This window comes from Thunnus albacares, chromosome 12, assembly GCF_914725855.1.
Source record: "Thunnus albacares chromosome 12, fThuAlb1.1, whole genome shotgun sequence".
In the NCBI taxonomy this organism is placed as follows: Eukaryota; Metazoa; Chordata; class Actinopteri; order Scombriformes; family Scombridae; genus Thunnus; species Thunnus albacares.
In genome coordinates, this window is record NC_058117.1 from 2,905,955 (window position 1) to 2,930,056 (window position 24,102).

General features: G+C 39.6%; 1 long non-coding RNA gene across 2 annotated transcripts; it reads right to left on the bottom strand.

Annotated features, from left to right (window-relative positions):
* Positions 1 to 2,874: 2,874 nt before the first annotated feature.
* On the bottom strand, positions 2,875 to 22,643 carry LOC122994275. Of its 2 annotated transcripts, none has more exons than XR_006406548.1 (3): positions 22,633 to 22,643; positions 8,591 to 8,596; positions 2,875 to 2,981 (listed from the first exon to the last, which is right to left on the bottom strand). It is a non-coding gene; the product is annotated as an uncharacterized LOC122994275 (long non-coding RNA). The 2 variants fall into 2 exon arrangements; XR_006406549.1 differs by lacking the exons at positions 8,591 to 8,596; positions 22,633 to 22,643 and adding exons at positions 4,214 to 4,217; positions 20,018 to 20,027.
* Positions 22,644 to 24,102: the final 1,459 nt, after the last annotated feature.

Genomic DNA, 24,102 nt, shown 5'->3' on the forward strand with positions numbered 1-24,102 from the left:
CATGTCTTCACTCCAGTTATTTCTCAAACTTTGATCTGATGTCAAACTCGACTCCAACTTTACACCTGATTCTAATCCTGAATTTAAACCTGAATCTGATTCTAAACTTTACTCCAGCCTTTTCTGACGCCAAATTCCAATCTTAAACTAAACCCAAATATAACCACTTAGCTAATGTTAAATTTAACTTTAAACTCCAGTAAACCTTATGTAATACTAACTTTTAACTAATCCAGTCCTAACCTTAATATAGCCTAATGATCACTATTTGTTTCGCTTTATTCTGTAAATATTAGCTGATTTCTAGTTGAGAGAAAGAGATATTTAGATTTTAAATTTTTTGTCCTAACCAGTCAAAAAAGAGTGATGTATTCGTTCTGCCAACATAACTTTCAGTCAACACGGAAACTGTGGTAAGAATTGTTATTTCTGTAACTTGTTTTAACAGCCATCTAGCCATTATTCTGTTGCTATTCTACATGGATGTAGCTAGGCAGCTAGGTATGTAGGAACGTAATGCACCCATTCTTAATCCTGCCTACAAACCTCAAATTGGTTGGCTGTTTCCTCAGTTGGTTGAAATATCTACAATGTTACTTAACATAGAAACAAAGGACTTTCCTGGATGATGGGACAATCCAACAGTTTCAGTTATTTCAACTTCTTTTCTAAGAAATCGTGTTTTGTCACTCACTTTAGGAGACGAGTCCTAATAATACAATACATTTCAAACTTAGCTTAACTTGCCATGGACAAGAAGCCAGTCAGTGGCGCAAATCGGACAAGAAGCGAATTCCAAGCGCTTTGTTGGTGCACATTGTTTTTTTTCCACCTGATGGTAGCAGTGCATGTAACAGAATTTTAAAGGGAAACTTTGGTATTTTTCAACCTGGACCCTATTTTCCCATCTTTTTGTGTCTAAGTCACTGATGGGGACAACAATTTTTGAAATTGGTCCAGTATTGAGCGAGCATGCTGCAGCTGGCAACCACGAAGCAGCTTGCAATGTAATCCAACGGGGTCATAGCGCCCCATCAGTGTACATCCTCGAAAAGTGCTTATTTTGTGCCACTGACACGCTCAGATTGTTATAATAAGTATCTGACAACATTATGGAAAGGACCACACAGAGAAATACAATATTATTCTTTATCTTTCATTTGATCCAGTCTGTTTGTTATTGTGTCTAACCAAGTCTCAAGGAGAAGTCTTATTGTGAAATCTTGTGAGAGTTGAGTTGTTATTGAAATCAGCTAAATATTCAGCCATAACAGAGATGGAGAGAGGAGTGCTGGTTGTGTTGAAGTTCAGAAAGCATAGCTTAGTGTTATCTAAAAGATTTTCAAAGTCATGGCTGAATATTGAGCGGATCCATACCATACAATGCATACAATATGGATGCATTTCAAATAGTTCCTGATGTAATCAGTTGCTAAAAATTCTATTTGTAGAAGTTGCATGAAGTTACTGCTTTATTTCATGCTTGGCCTAACACAAATGTAGTTCTAATTCTCATTTTAACCCTGGACCCAGGTGTTAATCCTAAACTATTCCCTTGATGAAAATTAGGGCTAGTCACGTCTTCATGCTGAGAGCCTAAAGCTCAAAATGGTTTTCAAAAGAAGTATGACATCACACACATATATATATTCTTTGTTTCTCTCACAATGTTTTCTGGCTATAGCCTGGAGTTCATTTGTGTCTCTTACCAGAAACGAGAGGGATTTGTATCAGCCAGTCAGTAACTGCCATTTGCATTGGTGTCTGGCTGTTAGCAGAATAGAGGGAAGCAGTGGGAGTCTTAGTTTCTCCTCAGCTGCTCATCCAGCTCCACTGACCTCTCTCCTCTCCCCATTTACCTCATTCCAATTTTCACCCTCCCCGACAGACTAACACACAAGCTGTGAGCTGAATGAGCTGCAGGACTCGGGGCGAGGGAAGGGGGATTAAACCTTCGAGTGGGAGGACGGCAGAGAAAGAAAGGCAAATGGGGGCAGAGATGAAGGCAGGAAGATAAGACGAGATCCGTGTTTACTGGCTTTCAATGACTTGGCTAACAAACCGTCTACAAAGCCAAGGAAGCCAACAATGGTGACCGACTTTGGCTGATGCTAATTAAGCTGAATACTTACATACGGGAACACATTTTCAAGTCAGCACATTTCTAAGGTTTGAAAATCCAACTGAGAGTCAAACAGTGGAAGTAGAATCCAGTAATGGCTAAAGTTATGGCCAGTATGCATTTACCAAGGCCTGGCAACATCAAGAAAAGATTAAGACCAAACATACTGCAGGGTTGCAACCATTTGTTTAAAAATGCTTGCAATGGCGGGCAACATCTCTTTATTCAACGAATTTATGATTTAGCATATGAAAAACTGAAATTCCTGTCAATACATAATGGTCTGTGCAATGAGACAATTCCAGTAATGTTCGATACACGACAGTAAAATACATTTGCATTATTACTGTCTGTTGCCATATATAACATTTACTTTAATCGTTAGAGAGATGTGTTCAGTTTATGGTTAAGCTTCCATGTGTACAGTGATGCAATTCCTGCAAGAACTGTGAGATATTGCATTAAAGCAGCAAGACTTAAAGGTGCAGTGTGTAGAATTTAGTGGCATTTAGCGGAGCAGAAATGGAATATAATATTCATAAGTTTGTTTTAATTAGTGTATAAGCCCATGAAAATAAGAACTGCTGTGTTTTCGTTACCTTAGAATGAGCCCTTCATATCTACATAGGGAGAGGGTCGCCTTCAGCGGAGGCCGCCATGTTGCACCGCCATGTTTCTACAGTAGCCCAGAACAGACAAACCAAACATTGGCTCTTGAGAGGGCCATGTGAGTTTTTCATGAGTTTCGCAGCCACCGTAGGTTCTCCTACACACTTGGAAAGGGAGGGGTATTCATTTGGTTGCAATCTGCAACCTCACTGCAAGATGCCACCAAATCTTACAAACTAGTGCTTTAAAACTCCCCATAATAATAACCTTAACAGAAAAAGAAATATTTTGATTATCCAGAGGAAACAGAATTTGAACTTTTACTTAAAGGTCACATATTATGCAAAATGCACTTTTTCATGTCTTTTGAACATAAATATGTGTCCCCGGTGTGTCAAAAGACCCCCAAACTATGAGAAAAGACCATCCTCTCTCTTTTTCTCCTGCTCCATCTTTCAGTAAATGTGTGTGCAAAAACACCATTTAGATTTTGGCTCCCTTTATGATGCATACCTCCCCCAGCAGGCTGACAGTCCCCGCCCACTGAAATCTACTGAATAAACTTTTGAACTGAATCAAAGTTCTGTTGTTTTCCAGAAGAACCAACACAACAGTCTTCATGTCCTCCCATCATGCAAGGAAGTGAAGACCCATTGGATTCACTATATTATTGATGGAAATGTCCCCACAACGACTCAAAAAAACAAGGCCTGCTAACTCTCACGCATTGACCGTGAGACTCACGCAACTGACACTTTTGACAGCGCACGGACAGATAAGACAGAGCAGCACAGTGCAGCAGCAAGTTATTCAGACCATCAGGAGGAAAGCCACAAATATACACAAATCTATTATATTGTCATGTATTCCCATGCATGCTGCTCAGAGTAATCTCAGTCAGCAGCTCTTCTGGCAGTAGCACAGTGTCTTTCTCTCTCCTTTCGCACTGTGTGCATGAAGTCAGGAGTGAGAGTGAATTACTGTGGTTACAGGGACGCTCTGTGTCTGTCGCTCTAAAACTTTTTTGCAATTCCCAATAATAGGCTTTTAGCTAACCTACTAGCATTTTAGGCTATATAATGTTTTTATGAATATGATTTCAAATATGAAATAGCCATTCTTCTAATTATATCCTCAAGGGTGTAACTTTGGTTTGAGAAGTGGGGGGTTAGGGGGCACTCAAACCTCCAAACTGGGACCCTTAAGTGTACCGCACATTTATGCAAGCGCAAATGTATGCGCTTATGCACACACCAAAGGCATTTTCACCATGATAGGGGACAATTATTTCAGGGCTTAGCACACCTACCGCGCACACCTGCCGAGTACACAAAACACCATGGACAGCAAATTATGTTTTGTCTCCTAAAATCCACCAAGGTATTTGTCAGTGGGCACAAGTGCAGGCTGCTGGCTAAATGGCCAACTGTGACATATTCTCTGCAAGCTTTTTTTTTTTTTTTTTTAAACGAAACAAGGTACACATCTTGTGGCCATAAAAATGTCCTTAACTTACATTTTCACAACCTTATGCCACCAGCTGATTGCGAGTTTACAAAGATTAAAACATCAAAACATTAAATCACAATTGCAACTTGTTAATAACAAAAACCGAGAAAGAGCCAAGAAAGTTACCTTTAAGAAGATTGCCGGGTACTTCATGTTTTTCAGTCTTTCTTCTTAGTTAGAGTTTCTTTTCTGGAGCTCTCAGCTCTCAGGGAAACCACCACTTATGTTTGGCCATCTTAATGTGATCTTTTTATATCAGCATTTCCAAAATGCTCGACTGAAAATGTACTCTTTCAGTGTGGGCAGAACGCAGAATTTTTGTTGCCGGGTACTTTACAAAGGAAGGAGTAAGACTCTTGGAGCTCTTTAGAAAAGACCCTCTCTCTCTTCAGCATGACAGCTGACCGTTAGCATACTGACAGGTTCTGTCAGAAGGAGCTGCAAGCATCATAGGCTAGCAACAGCCTTGACAACGACACACTGATTGATTGACACACATATAGACAAATCAGTGTTGAATTCAGACACATTGGTGCATTGTTTATGTTTTTATATTGGGTTAGGTAATAATGAGTGGGACAGAACATGAAACGTCTATGTAAGTGCTGTAAAACAAGTATAATATTATAATTATCATTTTAACTGTGATGAAAACAAGGACAATTTTGTAGTGAATGTTGACAACCAGGACATTTTAGTATTTTACAGATATTTGGCAGGACTCGGGACACCCTGCTTGATATCAGGACAATCTCGGACAAACCAGGACATCTGGTTACCAAAGGTCTGGGGGTCCTCCCCCAGAAAAAAATTTGCTATTTGAATCCCATTTCCTGCATTTCCAAATACATTTCGGAACTACGATAACCAATACAAAATCCAGGAATGGTCATGCTAAATTCTGCCAGAATAGTACTAAATATGTGTAAGAAAAAGTGTCCTACTGTCCTACTCTCTGTATTGTTTAACCCATAACTTTACTGGTAGCTCACAGACCTCATGTATTGCAATCACGTTAACTTGACAGTTATGCAATGGTCATTTGTCTAATTTTATGAATTCGTCAGGTGTTACTCAGGATCTGTCAGTGTAAAGTTGTAGAGCTGGCCTACATAGAGAAAGGTTAGTAAAGTTATTGCAGCAATGCAGCACTAAGCAAGGCCAGTGAGAGGTCGAGAAGGTCACTTCACCACAAATAACGCTCATTTTATTATGAACAAAACAAGTACTACTAAAATACCTCCCCCATGGGAACCAATCCCACTCCAAGCTGAAGTCAAAAGCTGGCAGCCCTAGGAAAACTGTTGCATGTGTGTGTGATGGATCAATACCAGCTGTCTGTGACCCAACCTCACACTTGGAAACTGTCAGTTTTGCCATGTTTTATGCTGTTTTGCTGTTTATTTAGCAGCCTGTTGAACTTGATGTTAGCATGTTGCGTGGCTAACATGGCTAGCAATGTTGGAGTAAAGTTGTTGAGGGACAGTTAAGAGAAACTGTGTGAATGTTAAGCCTCATTTGAAGCCAACTAAATAATGACAGTAGTGGTAACTGTTTTTCCATGTTGTTTTCTCTGGAACTTTGAACTGTATAGCTAGCTCTGCTAGCTGTTGTTACACATTAGCCCATTCTGCTCTGTGATCCTCGTCAGTATGTGTGTGTCACTGCTGTAACGTTATGTAAATGTCCTTGATAGATATGCCATGAAGGTAACAATACACGTGTGAAAAAGAAATGATCAAGCTGCAGGTATTCCTTTGCTCAGCAACACTGTGTAACTTTGATTAGCACCCAGAAGCTAACTTGCTCAGACCATAAAGCTGTAGTGGCCCGCTGGGCAGTGTGTGTAGAATAAAAGCCACAGGTACACTTTGCATTACTGTAGTACCAGTATTAGTGACACTACTGCAGCTCCGTTGTAGTTCCAGTATGAATATGGATACTGACGACATCCCTCGCTGTTGCAGTCATATAATCTCACATTGTGTCATGGCCGGCAAGCTACAAGAAGTTCTAGAGTGGGGCGTGGGGAGCAGCATCTCATTTGCATAGACACAGTAACAGCCCATGGAGAACAGGACAGAAACAGAGGGATATGGAGGCATGCTAGAATGCATAATCTCTGTGGTATTTTCAGCAATAAACTTCAAAGACATGTTTTGGGGACTTGAGAGACCTATATTAATTTGTTGAAAAGGAGTATAATATGTGACCTTTACAATAAAAATGTCCTGACAGCTCTGATGGAGCTCAGGATTCATCCTGAGGACAGCTGCTTTGTTCCAAATAATTTCACTGTTAAACTTGGAATCTGTGTGTAATATTTCTTGCTTTTGTGCAGAAAAACAGAACATTACCATCACCAACAGTTAACATTAGATCCTGACCGATACTGTCGCCATGACAGGAGATTTAAATAGCCTAATTAATGAAGTTAACAATGCTGTTCCGCACAGTGCTTCTCTCAATTTGGAGAAGCCCATATACATCCTGCTGCTGTGTGAGGGCTGCAGGTATTTAATAAACTCAAAGTATAGAATATTACATAAAACATTTGTGGTTTACAAACAGACATGACACAGCACAGTGTAGAGAACTTCAAAGGCAATTCTTGCTTTGCACTTTTCATTTATCGCCTATTTTTTACAATCTAACTTTGTGGAAAGGAGAAGGGGAACAACAGGTTATGGAGAGTCCCTTGTACGCAAGCACTTCGCTTGTGTCAGTAGCTCAACTTTATCTCTGGGGAACACCCCCAACTCCGAGAGTGATGTCCAAATAAGGAAATGTGCGTCATGTAGCGGGTGGATGTGACTCCCCTCATTGAGACCTGCTGACAGACGTGACAACGAAGCAGAGAGAGACTGAGATAGCAATGTAACTGACCCGAATGCTGGTATTTGACATGTTTTCTTTTCTTCCCAAAAACAAATATTTTTTCAAATATTTGCACAAAATAAATCTTCATAAAAAACCCACTATTAGTGCTTTGCCCAATAACATATTTGGATTCGGGCACACCCCTACTGGCTTGGTGGCTATTTGGCATGAGACTTATGCCTACTATACACTAGAAGACTTTGAAAAGATTTTTACGACTTCTAAAAGACAAAAGTTTGACAGTCTCTCACATCTAAAGACAGTGTGTCATAAGTCACTGAGTTTTTAGTCATAGACTATAGATTTTGCAAAGACTGGGGATCTTGCAGGGTCGCTATTTGCAAGACTACAACTAGATTCCTTTTGAGATTATTTCCCATCCTGCTCCTGGCGGAAATTTACAAGACAAAAAACTGTTGAACAATGGAGCAGAAACAGAAGCAGCTTTTGGCCACAGCTGCCTTTGTGTGTGCAGTGGATTGTTCTGAAAAAAACAGCCAAAAAAAAATGTAAATCAATTAATTCATTACATTACATTCATTACAGTAATATAACTGCAAAATAACAACAACAACTGTGAAGAGAACCAACAGACACTACACACTGATTCTTCCTGTTATTAAGTAATTTTCATTTAACAATTTTCTTTTTTTTTTACAAATAAAAATGTATTTGTGTTAACATGTCTTAGATCATATCAGCTAAGACAATCACATTTCAAAAGGCGTCATCCTGTACTTGTATTTTTGCAACTTTAAAAAAGCTACACAGTTTATACAGCTGCCCACAGAAACCACCTTCAACCATTAACTATGCGAACACAGCAATTTCAGCTGCTGGATGTTGGAGTATTTCTGTTTTTAAACCCTGCAAACTGCATGAACTACAGTAGAAATAGCAGTAGCCCGGATAATTATACAAAGGCAGAAAGTCACAGGTTTAACTCCTCCAACTGGCCTGAAATCATGTATGAAAAACCAATAAATACATTGCAGACACACAGCAGCTGACCGAAAAAGGAAGACATATTATACAGAGAAATATTAGCTTTTTCTGGGTGAATAAATGTTAATGTGACTTATAAAGAGGGAACCTAAAGGGTGACAAGAATGCTGAGCTTTCATTTTATCAGGAGTCATTAATAAAACCATCAAGCACATCATGTTTAATTAGGAAAGTAGTTTAAAAACACGCACACAAAGGGCGACCATTTAATGTATACTGCTGTTAGAAACTGGGTACAATCAGCCACTGTCAGTAATCAACACAAACACATTGTAAACCATTAATCAAACCAATAAATAACAGCAGTCAACATCAGACTGTACTGGTGACAAAACGTTATAAACGAAATACATATTAGCAGTTTGAATTAGACTGAAGCTCCTTTTGCTCTCTGGGGGAAATATTACGCCAAACTCCCTTTAAGAAATATGAGATATTAATAATTTCTTACGTGTCCAGAAAAACACATAACTCTAGAAATACAAGATAAAAGGCGCCATATCTCAACAGTCTTCTTTTCAATTTGGCATCAATATAATCCATAGAGATAAACTGTATTTGAGTACAAAGTTTACATATTGGATTTTGTCTCCTCAACACACTACCAGCCTCCGTTGGTTAGCTGTGCTATTCAAGTGGGAGAAGAAGGTGGGAATGAGAGGAGGAAAGTTACAAAAATTAAATTTCTCACAAAATATATGCTAGTTGGTGGATCAGATACACGCTGAATTGAACACAGATTCATAATATTGTTAATTCACCGTCTATCGTGTGTGTGTGACGGTATTTTGAGAGTTTTTTTAACTGTTACAGTAACTACCCAGTTTGCCGCTTCCTGTTTGGTGCTGGAGAGAGCGCACCTGGCTGTTGACTATGTTCACACCATTGAACTTCACTGTTTGCATGAGCCAAGACTGAAGACTTATGATAACAATAAACATATTTGTTTCTATCGGAACGTCAAGACGAGAAAAAGACTTAGGACAGTTCGGACTGAGTTTTTGACAACCTTACACCAAACGATCAAGATGACGGGAGCGCACCACAGTTCTAGCAAAACTCTCATGAAATTTGTCTGTGGTAGTGAAAGTGTTTGAAAAGTCATTTGATATAAGGCTAGCATTATGTATTTGGGTGCCTCACACCCAAAGCATGAGAGTTGGCAACCCTGCAAAATGTAGCAATAATGTTGTATATAACAGGCGTCACCATGAAACCAGGAAACCCAAAAAGAAACTTTAGCTTTGCTAATTAGATCGGTGAGAACAATACAATCCTTGGGCGGCTTCGTCATCTCCCAGCAGATAGTCTAATCTGATGTGTGCGCACAAGTTATTCAGTTTGTTCAGGAATTTGATTCGCTTTCAAAAGTGGACATGACTTAGAAATCGTGGACTCACATAGTGCAACGAGGGAGCTGGGGCCAACAACAGTGGAGGCAGCAGTAACATATGTTTGACATACACACAACAATTAAGACAGAATTAGAACTTTGAATGAATTGAGTGTTTCACTGCTAGGAACACTACAGAAGGTGACGTGAAGAAACAAAGCATAAATTTCATGTCACAGTTACAGGGACGTGTTGAATTTTGTCGACTTTTCCACTGTGGTTCAGACCAAAATAACAATCTAGGTGAGATCACACCCTTATAGTCAGCCTTCATGCTGACATTGTAGCTGAAACACATTGAAAACTAAACATCAGAGCTGTCATTTATACCTAAAGACACACTAGGTGCGTTGCTTTGCCTCGTGGTTTTTAGTGTTGTACTGCAAAAACGTGACTAGTCAATCACACCTTCAAAGCAGCATAATTACTTGAACTTGCAGTGTGTTCGTGTTGCAAATGTTTGTAAGGCCAATGAGTTGCCACAAGGCCACAAGTGACACTCATCGAGTATCATCAAGCAGTGTTAACTTTTGGTTAAGAATTGCTTAATGTAAATTAGAGTCATCGTAACATCACATGAGGGTCTAGAGTCGTATGTGCTGATTAGCCTGCGCAGACCTTTGTCATCCATCATTGTCAGCCAGCAGATGACACTTTGGACCAGACTTACTGCGGCTTTTGCGTCTGCTTTTCAGGCATCATTTGACCTGTTCTGCCCCTAACACAGGTGGTGTATTTATCAAACAGCGTGCCAGCTGGAGTCACAGTTTGTCACTTGTGTGAGTGTCTATAAGGTGCATCTCTCTCCTCATTTCATGGGCCGTTGAGGGAGGATCGTGATAATTAAAAAGAGGAAACATGTGAACTACTACTAACATGAAGCAATTTTGCAAACTCTCTGCCTTTTCTGAAGACCAGGTGTAGACAGTGAAAATGTTTGCTAGTTTTGGTTTGAGTTCATCAAAACTTGAATTTGAATTTAACCATTAAACCATTAACTGTGAAATCACTACCAGCTGCCACTGCACTTTTGTTGTTTTAACATCCATATCAACACTATCTCTACCTCCACCTACTCAGAACTGTGTGCATGACACGGGTCAGCAATTAGGTTCAACCATGGGACAGTTTTTCTCAGTACTGCTTATTGGGTTTATTTGTTGTAGTCGACATACATACACAATGAGAATAGCTAACATTCAGTTTTGAGTTTATTGCGTGTTAATAACACAGTGGCTTGCTTCATTTATGGTTGAAGCAAAGTGTCGTTTATGATCTGTAACTGTGTTATTAATCTTAACTTTATACAGTGTTACAAGGTCATATTTATAGGGATTTACATGAGCATTGTGTTTACATTTCTGTCTGCTGTAGATTTATGAAGAGTCATGTATAAGATTTGATGCTATCTATAAAAAGGGAAAACTTCAGCTTTCAGAGGGCCAGATTTGATCCATAGGTTGCTATTTGCCTTCCATTGCTCTATGAGCTCTCCTTCACTGGCAGAATGTGTCTGAGGTCAGTACCAGTTGAAGTCCAGGAGCTGAATGCTCAATGATTTTCTTAATAAATCTGGCCCTGGGTGTTTCCTACCGACTGACTCCCCATCAGTGAAATGTGAATGCACAACATGAGGGCAAGCAAGCAGATGGCCAAGTGTGTTCTTTTCCTTGCATCGCTGCTTACTACTGTTAGGCCTTTTTTTCTCTGAGCCACTCTAAAATGGTTATGTGTAACCCTCGGTGTCAAGTGCTGAAAAATCTGTGTTTGAAAGCAGAGCTGGAGAACTAAACTGTCACTTCACTGAGCCAAGGTTTGTACTGGGACACTGAACATCCAATTACAAGAGGAGGGGTCAAGAGCCAGAGTGAGGAGAAGAAAATGAACATGTTTGTAGGTTACCAGGATAGTGAACTGTACTACTACAACCTTGGCACTGGGCAGCACTGGCTGAGTGCCCAGGTCACTGACAAAGAGCACAGTACCTCTTGCTGCTCATGAACCTAATTTGGTGCGAGTACCAGTTTAACTCATGGAGATTTGACACCGGCTGGTGAGCAGAGAAAGTAGAGGATGAAAGTAGAGGAAGAAGAAAAAGAGCAAATGAGGAGACGTACACAAGCACGCACATAGTCAGGAACACCCAGGCAAGTCCTGTGGTCTGTTTAATGAAACCAGATAAGTTGGTGAGAAGGGACTCAGTAATTACAGCACAGCTCTGTGTGCCTGTCTAACCTGATAACTCTACCCCCCCCCCTCCCTCCCTCATTACACCAGCCTCACCTCACCCAACACTGGGTGCTTTTCATTTAGATAATTTATGCTTTCTCGCGTTCTCTGTCCTCAGGCCGTGACCCGGAAACTGATCTCCCTCCTCCATCATCAAGAATCTTCCAATCCCTTAAATGTACCTCAGAGGAGACGAGGAGAGAGGAGGCTCCAGGAGGAGTTAAGAGCGAAGGAATCCCATGTGTATCCTCTGTGGAAGTTTATTGATTGGTCAGCTGATCTGACTGGACAGTAAACAGTCGGGCTGTTGTTGTAATACAGCAGATCAGGAAAACTACCTGTGGAACAGGAACTGACGGCACCATCAGCAGCTTTTCATATTTATTCATAAAATAAAAATGACTGAATCAATCACAAAAAACACTCTTGTAACTTTATGATTTTCTTCATGAGCCATTTCAAGTACATCTCAGCACCTTCAGGAAAATATGATGCGGCACAGCTGCGTGTCTCCCATAAAATCATCCTGAGCCTGCAAAGCACATCAGCCTTTCGCATATTAAATAAACTATGTTTTATTTTAAAATATTCTGCAGGCTACAGCTGTTTTTATTGCTCCTTCACATCGGTTCTGTTCTTTCAGTAATTAAGAGATTTAAACTGTCTATTTGTGTTTTCCTTCCAGCTATCAATATGTAGAAATTATTAAGTAACAAGTAAGTAAATTAATTTTGAGTTTAAACTTCAGAGTTTAAACTGTTAATAATTTCTACATATCGATAGCTGACTTCTGCATATTTAACAGCTGAGGTGCTGTGCATCATGGGTATATGCCGTCTCCTCAAAATGATGCTGGAGTGAGCAAGGATGTCCCGTTTGGTTAATTAAATTCCTCCATCCTCACATCTCTCTCTCACATCCTCGCTGGGAGGAGTAAAGATGCGAGGAAGAGACGCGAGTGAGGGAAGCGAGGAGACACATTAGCTAAATGAAAGGCACCCTGTGTCTCCTCCTTTCTCCTCCGTGTCAGCTTCACCTCCCTCCCTCTCAATTGATGTTACTAGGTTAATATTTAAAAGTTACAATTTTGGTTTGCACAGTAAAGTATAATGAAACAGCATGTAGTCTATTTGAAGCCCATATTCACAATCTACTACCTGCGTCTTTTGCATCTCCTGTGATTAACACTTCTCACTTTTGTTGTGTTATTACATGTTCCTATAGTATTGTGTGTATCAAAGCCTGATATATCGTATTCCTCTGTATCATAGAGCTCCATTGTTGTGCAAAAAATATTAAAAACACATCAATGAGCCACACTGTTACACCGGATGACGTGTTCCTTCATCACCATGAACACACACTGTAGTTTATTTTGACTCAATCCCACACACACCGTCCCGCTGCCAGAAATAATTTGAATTCATCTGCTGCTGAAAATAGTCCCAACAAATGCACTATTTCCTCCTGTTTGAGTCACGTTTGTTAAAAAAAACTACAGTGACCAGATGTTTTAGGAAATTATTGAAACTTTTTTTTTAACATTTAAATCTTCAGGGAGAATGAATGGGCTTGTTGCCACAGTGCCACAGACAGGGTAGGGAAGTCAGAAAGTACTGAGAGACGGACTAACACGTTGTTGGTTTGGGTTGTGTTGACAAAAAGAAAAATACAGAATAATGGTTAGTTTTGATTGTTAAAGTTAAAACCAGAATAAAAGACTGAAGAAACAAAAAACAAATGCAGATGCTTTCATACTTTTCACTTTCATGCTTTCAACCTTGGGTTTGTGTATGACCGTAAAGCCCCAGTTGTCTGCAATCATTTGCCCATAAATACTTAATATAATTATTATAATCTATAAATTAATTTCATTTTAATTTACCAATTGCATGCATCAGAGAAAAAAAGATGATATAGCATCTTGCTTTATCTCAAGTATATCAGATGCTTGTTACTTGAACAACCCCAATGTCTTATAATACCTGTGCAATGTCGACAAACATGTCAGCAACCGCTAGAATCACTGCGTCTCTACTGGTTTGCCAGTCAGCCGCTAATCGAATGCTGAGGAGGAGGAGACGTAACACACAATGAACCCAACATGACAACCTCCCTTTGTAAGGAGAAAATATGCGGAGAACATGAAAAACAGCTTTCATCCCGCGAGTATTAGTTTCCTTTGTTCATAACAGGAGCCGGTACAAATAATCAGATTGTTCTGGACAGATTCATCACTAACTGAACACTCATGTACTCCCCAAAGTCTGACAACAGTACCCTTGGTTTGAGCTGACTCATAGCTTTAACAGGGTTGGTAAAAGCTTTTCAAAGCAAAGTGGATTCACAAGCAAAATCAACAATGCAATGGATTTTAGAAAACCAATTTAGTATCTTTTTTATATTAGCAAGATAAATCTCTGCAACCTCAGTGATCCTAAGATTGTTACTATTTAACCTATAGACTAAACATTCAAACACAGACCATAAACCACCGCACTAAGTTGTTTAATAAAGACTACAGCAGATGAGCACAGACAAAAATCAGCCAGCAAACTAAATAACAAGATGCATCCTTTGTTCTTGCCTTCAAAAACGTCCCATCTGTGCATTTTCTGGTTGTTTATCAGTGCTTACCAAAATGTTCCATATGACCAAAATGATGATGATTAAAATGACATGCCACCGCTATGGTTAAGGTTTAGCTAGCTTTAGACAAAAAACCTACGATTAGCTACACTAATCAGTATTTTTACAATGAATCGAATAACTGAATGAACGATGTATAGCATTGTGACAAATCATTAGTGAATTATCACCAACTCTGCAGTTCATCTCAGATCGTGAACGTTTAAGCCTCTTTCAGCTCATTGTTTTGGTTTTACAGCCCACAATTTTACTGTTTTGGTTCTTCCCTATCTCATAGATGTCGTTAGTTTCAGCAAAAACACTCTACTGTCCTTCCTGTACACTACGTGTTCACCACCAAACAGCACACAAAGTCAGTAGTTAGATGGTGAAGAATGGAGCATTTAGCAGCCAAAGAGCCCAACCATAGGTAACAGGATGGTGAATATTAGACTTTCAGGTGGACAGAAACACAACTCTAAATGAAAGGTAATGTTACTCTGTCTCTGCTGGATGTGTAAGTAGGTAAATGTTTGCTAACAAGTTTGCCAGCAATGTTAAGCTATAAGATGATAATGTGTGAGACTGTGTGTTTTTTCCCCACACAGCAAAATAAAAATCAATTAATGCTGCTTTAAGGTTTGGGTTTAAAAAAATCTTTTTTTTCTTACATTGGGGAATGATTGTGGTTATGGTTAAAAGAAAAAGTGGCTGCTACTGTTTGTAGGAAAAGGGAAATGAACAAATGCCCAAGTCACTCATTTTGTTGAACAATCAATCCGGTGTGAATAATGTCACATTACTTCCACCTTTGGACATAACAGGCAAGAGTCAGAATGGACCCATACAAAATGGAATGTAGGACCCCATCACTCATAGTAAAAAGCTGCAGTAACTCTCAGATATGGAGTTCAAACACTCTCTGACATGTCAAAAAAACACATTATTATTGCAGAGCTGTTGTACTGCAGCATATTAGCTTGTACAGGTGTATTCAGTGAATAATGTGAGTTCTCCAGTGACCTCTCACCACTATCAGAGCTGAATTCTCATGGTCACAAAACTGCTAGACCTCTGTACAAACAAAAGAACACAGCTGCTTAGTGATTCTGTTTATTTATTTGTACTTTTCATACAGTAATTTCACTCACCCACAACCCGAGTTGAATAGTTTTAATGCAGTAACTATCAAGTTTATCATTAATGCTGAGTGTAAATGACCCCAACACAGTGTGTTTCAGGTGTGTAAAGTTTGCATTCATAAATGTATTTGTGATGTTGTTTTTATTTTATTCACCATTAACATGGAAGTGCTTTATTTTGAAAAGACACTAGATGCATGTAACATGCAGAAATTGACAGTAGCTAAGCCTGGCAACAGCACGTAAATGTCATGCAACAGTCTCCTTTGGTAGGTAAACGTGGCACTATTCTCACCTGAATACAGCTTAAGCTTGCTATTGCTGTCACTTGGTGCAAAATGCATTCTGAGATACTTAGCTTTGGCCACCACCAACTGGCTTCAGCTGCCTTCAGCTGACCAATGGTGTAACTTCATCACTCAGTCAGTCAGTTAGTGACTAAATGACGGACAATCGGGTTGGCAGGGTTTTCACTGCTGTTGTGGTCCAGCCAAAAAACTTAATTATGCAATATGCAAGTATTACACAGCCAAAATAATGAACTCAGTGTCTCAATTAGTGTGATTTTTCTGATCTCCCAACCCTATGGCCAGACAGAACAATCATATTGATCAATCAGATTATATTCAAAGACAACATTTAGTAACATACAGTGTGTTCAACATTTTTAAATGTGTTCTTTCTTCAGTATCTCTGTATGAGAACTATGCTACAGCTAGGTAAAGATCATGGCTATGGAGAATAAACAGTGGTTATGGTATGGTTAAAGGTGATCTGAGGAGTTTACTTTCAGTGTTTCTCACCAAAATACATTGTGTGTATCCTTGAGGTCTAACCAATGAATTAATTTCCTTCCTATAAAAATATGCCTATTTTCTTAGTATTTTAAATCGTGCATTGCTTTACTGGCACGTTATTGTCAGCCAGCTGAAGTGTATGAAACCAATGGCAGGATGTGCCGTCCATAAAAAACTCCTAAAGTCACCTTTAAGGTCACGCAACTAAAGTAGTTTTAAGTTTCAGACATGGATATGGGTTAGCAATTTAAACATTTGGCTAAGGTTAGGGTATACATTAATTGTCAGATTGGGATGGGCATTGGTGCTGATTCTAAGGGTGCTTAGGCACCCATAGGGACATTATAGTGTTAAAGTGTAGATAGACCATAGTAACGTTGTCCATCAAGATAAATGAAGGAATGGATAAGATACACAGTACATAGTTGATAGATAGTAAATATTAATAATAGGCTAAATTAGAGCAATAAATGGAATTAAAAAATTAAAAAAGGAATGAAATTCGAATGGGATTAAAGAGGAAGATTGACAGCACTACTAATAACCAAATCTTACAAACAAGCAGAACATGACTACCTATTATGAGTGTCTCACACCGTATATAAAGTAGCATCTCACTGCCACTCACTGTCACTCACTCACTTTTCTCTTCAGCGATGGTGAAATCAGCTCACTGATCTTGCCTCTCTGTGGATGGAGTCGCTGCTACAAGGTCATTCCTGCTCGTCATGCCCCGGTCTTATTGCCACTGCTGACAGGCATCTCTTCTGCTTCGAGTGCCCTGGACAGGACCACGCAGAGAGTGGCATGATGCAGTCACCGTCTTGCGTGCACAAACCAGAGCACCGGCCCTCCAGCGACCACGGAGTGGTCATCTGGCTCCACCTACTCTGACCATAGAGTCCAGTAGAAGGTGGAGCCTGTGTGAGATAGAACAAAGGCTATGATATTGTAACTCTAGTTCTACAAGCACAGGCGGAGCCCTCTACCTATGGACCCTGCCGCTCCTACGCTGTCTGTTGAAGTGGTTTCTGGATAGTGAGTGGCAGCGAGATGCTGGTGTGAGACACACATAATCGGTAGTTGTAACCTTATTGGCCGGCTATGTACATGCACATTTCAGTGGGTGATTGCGAGCATGTGATTGGAGGACAGTATTACCCATGGAGTCCAGTAGAGGGTTCCGCCTGTGCTTATAGAACTACGGTTATAATATCGTAACCTTCGTTTAGGGCCATATTCAATATGAAAGTAATTCCTTGGATACTGGAATAAATCTTCACTGATGCTGTACCTTTCCATGGTTTAAGATGAACAAACAGCTGGATCATTACACAAGAGCCTTATTTCACCAGCATTTACCCTGAAACCAGCTGTGCTTAAGTTTTTTTAACTTCCTTAAAAAATTCATTTTAATTTCAGTCTCCCGAGCGGAAGCCCTTGACTGCATCAGCAGTTTTCCCATTCTTGTCCTGTGCTGAGTCTGAAGTAACTAGCATCCACACATTTGGAGAGGCTCGGCTTTTCACAGGAGATGAGTTGTTTGCAAAAGATTAGGAAAATATTAATGTAGTGAAGAGGGCTGTGGATAAGCTGGGGAAAAGCATATTTGCATTATTATCTTTGACTGTTTGACTGGGTGAGTCCTGGGAAAGATGATTTGTGAGGCATGAATGCTCAATTTTGCCTCCAACCCCACACCTCTTTCTCACTCTTTCTCTTCCCTGCATCACAGTAGCCTGAATCACATCTGGACTCCCTCAACTGTATTGTCAGGATGTGTGTTTCTGGTTATACAGCGTTTTGTGGCCATCTGAACACCATCTGATGGAAACCATTGCTAATACATAATGGATAATAGTGGCTCTAATGGGAGTGAAAGTGTGCTACTATTCATTCAAGAAGCAGGGAGAACAAGTAGTATTCCTTTCAAATGTACTGCATGATTGTTCATTTACTAATGAAAGAAAATGAAGAAATAGCTGAAATCAGAACTCCCTTATAGAACAGGCTACATTTTAACCAATGCTCTTGGTCCAGATTAACCCCAGCACTTGTTGCACTCAGGTTTTGTATATTTACCACCAGCCATATGGCGTCTTTAAAGTGATCAATAGAATTTTCAGCAGTAATGTGTTGCTTAGTGCAGGTGGATATTATCAGAGGCTGTAATACAGGGATCAGACTAGACATGTCAATGTCTTTTGAGATTCAAGAATGATTCTCCTTTTTTACATCTCATGTCTTATTTTAATAGTCTTGTCCATCATCAATCAGCTATGATAACTTGTCATCAAAGTAGCTTGTAAACAGTGGTGGGCAAGCTTTATAATATTATTATATTTTATAAGATTGACAGTTGAAGAAGTAGTATTTTTCTTAGGCCCAGTCTGTACTAGTAGCTATATCTACATAAAGTTCAAGCAAATCATTTTGACTAATCATCATACTTTTACACCTTTTCTGAACCTTTCTTCTGTTCCCTCATTTTTCCTCATCTCTTCCCTCCTCTATGTATTTGTGGAATTATATTTGTTTTTGTTTTTGCGACCAAATATTTAATACTCAGTTGTTAAATTGAATTGCAGTATGAGGCATGATACCTTCCTCCTTTAAACATGGTAGTGAATGAAACAACAGCCTGTGTCCACATCATCAAAACTTGATGATAACCTACAAACATGAAAACACGTCTTGTCCTGCAGCTTGTTGAACGAGCCATCAAACAAACAGTCACTGGGAAAAAGTGCACCACTAACGTCAGTTAGCAGCTACGTAGCTAATTAGCTGCTCAGCTGCAGCACATTAAACAGCATGTAAACATACCGTGGGGGGCAATCCGTACAGATCAAGGATCAACTATGTTCCGTTACACCACTAAATGCTTTGGATGTAGCTTGTGTGGACGCTACCACACTATTTGATCAATAAGAGAGCTTTGCTACTGAAAAACTATTTGATTCACAACTACACTACTGAGAAATGTAGCTAAACTAGTGCTGCTTGTGAAATCTAGCAAAACTGCCACATTGCTTGATCCGACAGGGCAGGAAAAGAGTATTCAGTATTAAATGCTAGTGTAGTCATTGTGCTTCAATACCATTGCTAATAACACACTGTCTGCCCATGGCCTGTAAGAAATGGTGCAAGTTTGTTTACTTTGTCTTTATTCCATACGGTGTAACACCGGCACTCTGGCAGTCAAGATCTGGAATACGTCTTTGCTTAGTAAACAAAAAAATGAAAGCGTTTTTTCTAAAAATCAAATTCAGTGAACAAAGGTGCTCTTCTGAGTCAAGGCCCACAATGACTGCAAACAGGAGGAGAAAATCAAAGGCACTGTGAGTCTTGAGTGTATAGTAAAAAGCCTTTATTACATGGCTGACACCAACACATTTCAGCTTTATTGTATTTTTAAAAAAATATATTTTGATTGCAAAAAGGGATGACTATATGTGATTTCAGTTGGACTTAAAGTGATTGTGGTCCCGCCATGACTTGGCTGAGAGGCCATGACCAATCAACAATTGTGGATTTCAGGACCAGCAGAAGGGACCAGAGACAGACCTCGGGAATCAGGAATGTCAACAACCATGGTGTCCACAGCATCAATCTAGGCAAGAGAGGGGAGAAAATTTCTAACATGCTCGTCTTTTCATCAGGGCCTTGTGAGACACGCAACAGGGGAAAATGTTTTGCTGACATTCATTTTTGTTCTTGGTGCCCCGTGTCTGCTGGATTGGGGCTGTTTCATCTGATGTTATCTAGTCTGATGACTAATCAGAACCTTCCTGGCAAAAATACCAGCAACAAGCCAGGACAATCATACAGAGAGCAAAGTCAAATGTAACAAGACTTGATTGACCAGGTACTAGGGGTGTGCCCGAATACAAATACATTATTCGGCAAAGCACAAATAGTGGGGGTTTTTTTTACAAATATTTGTTTCATACAAATATTTTAAAAATTATTTGTTTTCGGGAAGAAAAAAAAACATGTCAAACACCAGTGCGCAGGTCAGTTACATTGCTATCTCAGTCTCTATCCTCTGCTCCCCTGTCTATCAGCAGGTCTCAACAAAGGGAGTCACATCCACCTGCTACATGACGCACATCACTCCTGGAGTTGGGGGTGTTCCCCAGAGACAGAGCTGAGCTATTGACACATGCGATGTGCTCCCAAGGGACTCTCCATAACCTGCTGTTCCGCTTCTCCTTTCCATCAATAGGTTAGGCAATAAATGAAAAGTGCAAAGCAAGAATCGCCTTTGAAATTCCTCCTTAAACATTACATGCTGTGCTGTCTCTGTGTTATGGGTGGATAAAAAGGTAAAGGTCTGTCTGCAATGAGGTGATGAGTAAAGTTTTAGCTCAATAGTCAGCGCAGTCATCTATGATCTGGGAGACTCCAGTTTGAGACCCGGTGTGAACACCTTCTTCGTAAGGTAGTTTATTCATGAACACTTATTGTAACACTTTGATTTTCTAAAATTAAAAGCGTAACAAAAACAGGATTTTTCCACTTTTATTCAAATACAAATACAAATACAAATACAAATACAAATACAAATACAAATACAAATACTGGACTCTCTGCATATCCTTAATGGGTACAACTCTAAACCTTTACCCATCTGGAGAAACTCTTGCCTACTTGCTTTTCAAATGCCTTTGCTGCTTTTCATCCCCCTTATAACCTCTATATATGTGAGTGTGGTTGAGTACATGAGTAAACATGGGTAAACATTTTTTAAACATCACTGAGCGAGGGAGGGAGCTTTGAAAAAGGAAAAAGCAGCAGGATGGCAACATTTCTGCTGAAGGCTGTCTAGCCATCAGCTGTCTTACAAAGTATCTACTTACATCAAAGGGCCATACAGGAATGATTTTGCATGTTTTAGCCCATTTACTACAAACCTTGTATTTTGTAACCTGTATTTGACAACCTATTAACATTTACTGTTACTTTTTTCCAAAGCACATGATGATGAAGAATGGCTTTCTGCAGAGGGAGAATCTGCTCTTTTATCTAATAAGTAGCAGTGGGAATACCTTTTATTAAATGGGCCACAGTTAAAAGCACAGTTGGTAAGAAGGTTGGGAGATGCAGAGGCTGTGCTGACAACACCTGGTGTTAAACCAAGGGGGGTCAGCACTCCTCACTAGTCAGACCCTCTTTTCCCCAGCCAACAGATCGACCTGCAGGCTGCTTCGGAGCTTTCTTGCAGCTGAGCTCCAACTACTAGAAATGTCGAACAAGCTTAGCCACTAGTCACTGAAGAAGCTGGATGGGCAGAATTAAACCTCTGTAACTAATGTATTATTCTGCTACCTTGGGCAGATGAACATGAACATCACTGAACATGACATTGCCATTTGACAAATATCAAGAGCTGGGAGAATCCTGAGGGCTGGCATCGACAGCAGATCTTCAAGGTGCTGGGTGTCAAATGTTAAAGGTTAACTGCAAAACTTTATGGAGGACAGAATAGTAAAAACAGTTAAACTGCTGTACTACTAAAGCAGGAATGTCTCTTTAATTATACCTGTAACTATTAACACTACTTATCTCTTTATTTGTTCAAGACACGCTAATGGTATGGTTCAGCACTTTGCCATGAAATTTTGCCAGTAATTTTGCTGATCCTCTGACTTTTCCTCTAGCACTACCACAAAGTGTGTGCCCTGTAAAATGCGCCAGAGGCATTCCCAGTGCACTCTTGGTATTTTCTTGGCCAGGTGTGCAAGACGCAGCCATGGCACACTTGGATACGGGGTGGGATCAGAAAGAATTCATTATCATACATTACAGGTTGGTGTGTTAGAGGCTGTGACAATCATGGCCAATCACGTTTGCTATACCAGGCTTTCCCCGTCATGATGAACTGGCAGTTCCTCAGAGGAAACTTGTTGCTGCCCAGGACGTAACGTAAATATACTTCCAAGAGCAGATGATGACTCTTTTAAGTTGAATTCACTTCTCTGGACATGCTGATGATTCAGTAATCAGCATGTTTTCTGTGCATAATAGCTTGTGATTTTACTCAGCACACACACAATGAATCACAGTGATCCATATAGTAACCATCTGCAGTTAAGTACCTTCATAGTGCCATATATAAAATGAAAGTAGACTTTAAAATGTGGTCTTGTATTTTACATGTTGTATTTTTAATTTCTGAAAGTTTTAATCTGTTTGATTTACTGTTTAACATGCAAAAATAACTGCTGACAGTTTGGAAAGGAAATAGTTGCTTATTAAATCTTCATGTTGTGACATGCATGTGATCCTAGTAATGATTGGGATTTTTAAAGTTACACACTTTTATATTAAATTGAACAATATCACATGTTGTTCATCACAGCCACATGTCTACCTGTATCATAAATAAAAATGTGGAGCTCCAGGCGACGCTTTGGTCAGACCTGTTGATTTGCATTAAAAACTGTACAGAATAATTATTCATAACTGATATGTGATGTGCATATGAGCACAGAGGTTTCTGTGGTTATTTTGCAACATTCTGCCGCTGGTTGCACACAGTTTAAGCAGAGGATGCGTGCATAAAAGATCATTCCAATTAGAGACTGCAGGTAGAAGAGATTCCTGCCACTTTCAGATGGCTTTACAGACAGTCACCAGGGTGAAGAAAAGGTCGTCCATGCAGGATGCTAGCAACTGGTAAGAATCACGGAACACACGTGCAGAGACGTCAACCTGCTCGGAGCAGGCAAGAGCAGACTCATTCTTGGCACCAACATTACAGCACACATCACCACACCCTCTACTGCGCCTCTTCTCTCCCTGAGGTGCATGGCAAGTCACCAAGATACCACACTGGCGCAGCTGAGGAAATAATTTAAATGCACCACTATGTGTGTGTGTGTGTGTGTGTGTTGTGCATAAATGCAAATATCAATGTTAATATTTGCATCTAAAATATACATCCTTCTATAGATATTTTAATAATACAATACCAGATAGATATTCTTAATGTAGATTTTTAATGTTTAATATATTTAATATAGACAGTGACCCATCTGTACACATGATTTTTTATTTTTTAAATTCTTTATTTAATTCTGTGCTGGGCATAAATGTTCTGCTGCAGTCTGGGACATGGGCTGCTCTATTATTTATTAGAAAAAGTACAACAACAAATTCCATGTACAACCCACAAATGAATTTCAGTAAGGCAAAAATGCTGCAAAACTTTGACAAACCAGTGGTTTGCCCTGTCTTGACAGAGGAAACTTAAATTGTGTCTCCAGCATTCAAATCTCCTACCAACTGTCTCTCAATACAATATATCCTGATTAAGAGTCTCTCCTAGAACCATGTACTCATCCCAAACTGTCATGGTATGGACCTCACGGTTCAGTGCATGCAGTCGTACGAAGGATATGCTATGACCCAAATGATTACTGTCAAAATAGTTTAATAATCCACTTACTCTGACATGCACAACAATAATTCTAAAGTTCCACCCAAAGCATTTCAGCAGTGCAGCATGGATGTATGCTAGAACCTGAAAGATGGATAAATTCTCCATAGTTAGACACACACTAACTCCAAACAAACAAACATAAGTCATGGCATTTTGTAAATGACAATATTCTTAAGTTAGATTGGTTAGCCAGTTAACGAAATGAAGACCACAAGGAAGTACATCATCATTACTCTGCAGAACACACACAAAAATCGGAACCTTGGTTTCCATTGAAATATCTCTACAGCCATTGGATGGATTGTTACAAAATTTGGCACAGATATTTATAGTCACCATGG